This window comes from Scyliorhinus canicula, chromosome 6 (genome assembly GCF_902713615.1).
Source record: "Scyliorhinus canicula chromosome 6, sScyCan1.1, whole genome shotgun sequence".
NCBI lineage: Eukaryota > Metazoa > Chordata > Chondrichthyes > Carcharhiniformes > Scyliorhinidae > Scyliorhinus > Scyliorhinus canicula.
In genome coordinates, this window is record NC_052151.1 from 200,784,297 (window position 1) to 200,788,774 (window position 4,478).

The following is a 4,478-nucleotide window of genomic DNA, read 5'->3' on the forward strand; positions in this document are numbered from 1 at the left end:
GGGGTTCTGCGATCCTGAGGCTAAGTGTTGACGTCGTCGGAAACGCCGTCGGGTTTCTCGATGGCGTCAGCACGGCCTCAGGATCAGCAATTCTGGCCCCTGCAGGGGGCCAGCACGGCGCTGGAGCGGTTCACGCTGCACCAGCTGCTGATCCCGGCGTGAACTGGGCGTCGCGGGATCTGCGCACGCGCAGTGGCTCCCTTCTCCGCGCTGGCCCCGACGCAACATGGCGCAGGAGTACAGGGGCCGGCGCGGAAGAAAGGAGGCCCCCAGCCAGAGAGGCCGACCTGTCGATCGGTGGGCTCCGATCGCGGGCCAGGCCACATCGGAGGCCCCCCTGGGGTCGGACCTCCCCTCCCACCCCACAGGTCGCGCCCCCCACCCCGACCCTTCCACGCCGAGTTCCCGCCGGCTGAGAGCAGGTGTGGATGGCACTGGCGGGACTTGAGTTTTCGAGAATCGATGGGGGGGGGGGGGGGGGGGGGGGGGGGGGGGGTTGGGTGCTCTACCAGCGCCACGCCAACCATGCCGGTGCCAATGGTGCTGATTCTCCGCTCTGCAGAGAATGACGTGCCGACGTTGAGGCGGCGTGGTGCTATTCGCGCCCGTCTCGGGGATTCTCCGGCCCGGCCCTGGGCTGAGAGAATCCCGCCCCATATTATTAGTGCAAACACTTGCAAACGATGCCACACACAGCAGCTGCACACAGGCCACAAATCCCGGACACAGCCCAAATTTCTCCAATACTCTAAAGGGGTTTCCCCATTCCACCCGGTCGAACACCTCTGCATCCAGAGATAGAATACTCTCTGGCACCGGTCTAGTCACAGGGGTAGGACCACCGGAGCTCATTCACCGCCTTTTCATGAACCTTTATCTGATCTTCCCCTGTCAACTCTGAGAGCCCTTACTCTGGTCTTAAGGCAAACAACTTGGCCCGTAATTTGGTGTCTACTTGAACAGAGAGATCGGACGTCATGACTCACACTCCTTATGGTCTTTGTCCTTCTCCAAAAGTGGTGAAATGGACTCTTGCCCCAATGTCCCCAGGGGAGCGACCTATTCCAAGGATTCCCGAAACATGTCCACTAACAATGGCCCCATCCTGAACATTTTACAGAACTCCACCGGGAACCAATCCGGAACATAGAACATAGAACATAGAACATACAGTGCAGAAGGAGGTCATTCGGCCCATCGATCTGCACCGACCCACTTAAGCCCTCACTTCCACCCCATTCCTGTAACCCAATAACCCCTCCTAACCTTTTTGGACACCAAGGGCAATTTATCATGGCCAATCCACCTAACCTGCACATCTTTGGACGATACGACCATAGTGGGCCGGATCTCGAATAACGACGAGTCAGAATGCAGGAGGGAGATAGAGAACCTAGTGGAGTGGTGCAGCGACAACAATCTATCCCTCAATGGCAGCAAAACTAAAGAGCTGGTCATTGACTTCAGGAAGCAAAGTACTGTACACACCCCTGTCAGCATCAACGGAGCCGAGGTGGAGATGGTTAGCAGTTTCAAATTCCTAGGGGTGCACATCTCCAAAAATCTATCCTGGTGCACTCACGTCGACGCTATCACCAAGAAAGCACAACAGCGCCTATACTTCCTCTGGAAACTAAGGAAATTCGGCATGTCCACATTAACTCTTACCAACTTTTACAGATGCACCATAGAAAGCATCCTATCGGGCTGCATCACAGCCTGGTATGGCAACTGTTCGGCCCAGGACCGCAAGGAACTTCAGAGAGTTGTGAATACTGCCCAGTCCATCACACGAACCTGCCTACCATCCATTGAACTCCATCTTCACCTCCCGCTGCCGGGGGAAAGCGGGCAGCATAATCAAGGATCCCTCCCACCCGGCTTACTCACTTTTCCAACTTCTTCCATCGGGCAGGAGATACAGAAGTCTAAGAACACGCATGAACAGACTCAAAAACAGCTTCTTCCCCACTGTCACCAGACTCCTAAATGACCCTCTTATTGACTGACCTCATTAACACTACACCCTGTTTGCTTCATCCGATGCAAATGCTTATGTCGTTACATTGTATATCTTGTGTTGCCCTATTATGTATTTTCTTGTATTTTCTTAAATTTTGTTTAATTCCCTTTTCTTCCCATGTACTGAATGATCTGTTGAGCTGCTTGCAGAAAAATACTTTTCACTGTACCTCGGTACACGTGACAATAAACAAATCCAATCCAATCCAATCCAATATGCAAAAGCACTCACGTAAATATTAATCGGTGCCACCTCCAACCAGCAAAGAACAGCCATGTGACACCGTTACCTCAGGGAGTCCGGAGATAGTCGTCATCGTGGATAGTTCCATTAGTAGCAGCTCTTAGACAATTTAATAATAGCAATATTGTAGTGAGTAGATTTTGTTAGTTTTCTTATTGTTATCTGATCCACGTTATTGATGAACAACAAACATTCAACTAGTCACAAACTAGGCGTTCACTAGTGCACTAATTCTATCCGACGAAGCAGCTGAATGTAACATTGAGGGGGTGATTCTCCCAAATTGAGCCCGAGTGTTTGTGCCATCGTGAACGCCGTCGCATTTCACGACGGCACAAAACGGGCAGGGGGACGGCCGATCACGGCGCTGGAGTAGTTCACGCCGCTCCAGCCTTCCTTCCCGGTGCCAAATGGGCGCTGCGGCAACCTGCGCATGTGGGGGGGGGCTTCTTCAGCGCGCCGGCCCGGACTCAACATGACGTCGGTGTTCAGGGGCCAGCCGCGTAGGAACGTAGGCCCAGGGGGAGGGGGGGGGAGAGGCCGGAACGCCAATCGGTGGTGCCCGATCGTGGGCCAGATCCCAACTGAGGCCCTCCCAGGAACGGAGCCCCCCTCCCCATCCTCCCTTTCCCCCCACAGGCCGCCCCCCCCCCCCCCCCCCCACCGTTTGTGCAGAGTTCCCGCCGGCAGCGAACAGGGGTGAACGGCGCCAGTGGGTCTCTGTCGTATCCAGGCGGCAGCTCGGTCCCTCCGGGCCGGATCCAGCGGCCCGCGGCTGCCCCGCTCCAACCGCGCCGCCGCAGATGGCGGCGATTCTCCGCACCTCGGAGAACCGCGGGCCGGCGTCGGAGTGTCGTGGCCCGGTTACGCCGATTCTCCGGCCCGGCGCGGGGCTCGGAGAATCACCCCCTCGGTTTCTAACGAAGTGAGTCGGTCCCCATGGCCAGACTGGGCCTCGTCAATACTTTAGTGTCTCAGCCTGCTCCCTCACAGCCCTGAGAGTTTTGCTTCAGCTACTCCCAGAGTGGGCCCAACGCCTCCTTGCAGAAGGTTGGAAAAGATTCCCTCCGTTCCCTGCCCTGCCTTTTGAACCTGCCATACACATGTCTTCCAAAATATTCAAGCTCCTGTGCGATCGCCTTCCTCAGAGTTTCTAAGGTGGTGGGTGCGCCCGAATCCTCCGCCATCTTGTCTCCCTCATGGTTTTCAAGGTTAGAGGGGAAAAGTTGAAGGGAGATATACGTGGAAAGTTCTTAACACAGAGGGTGGTGGGTGCCTGGAACGCATTGCCGGTGGAGGTGGTAGAGGCGGGCACGATAGCTTCATTTAAGATTTATCCAGACAGATACATGAATGGGCAGGGAGCAGAGGGATACACATCCTTAGAAAATAGGTGATAGTTTTAGATAGAGGATCTGGATCGGCGCAGGCTTGGAGGGCCGAAGGGCCTATAGAACATAGAACACTACAGCGCAGTATGGGCCCTTCGGCCCTCGATGTTGCGCCGACCTGTGAAACCATCTGAAGCCTATCTGACCTACACTATTCCATTTTCATCCATATGTCCTATCCAGTGACCACTTAAATGCCCTTAAAGTTGGCGAGTCTACTACTGTTGCAGGCAGGGCATTCCACACCCCTACTACTCTCTGAGTAAAGAAACTGCCTCTGATATCTGTCCTATATCCACCACCCCTCAATTTAAAGCTATGTCCCCTCGTGTTCCTGTGCTGTCATTTTTCTTTGTTCTTTGTTTTTCACCAGGCTCTCGGTCTGAGATTAGTTCCCCGCAGCCTTCTTCAATTGAACATACTCTCAACACCTCAGAATTCTGACCTGCTCAGCTACCGCGTTAAAAAACCGAGCGAGAAAGGGAAGTCAGAGAGAAAAATAAATTCCAATAAAAAAATTGCTTAAAAAAAAGCGAAACTTTTTTTTTCTCTCGGAGAGAGGAGAGACAAATAAAAAAAAGCCGGGACAAAAAGGACGGAAGCTACACTTGGCCCACCAAAAGGTCAGATCCACTGTGTCACTGGCTGGTGCATGGCAAAGTATTGTATTAGCATCGTATAGATGGATTTGGAATAACTTACAAAAATAATTACATTTACCCGGGAATGACAGAATGTCGGGAATCTAATCCAGGGTCTCGGGGTGGTTTATGTATAGAATAACAGATACCCGGCAGTGAGTTACAGATGGGAATGTAATC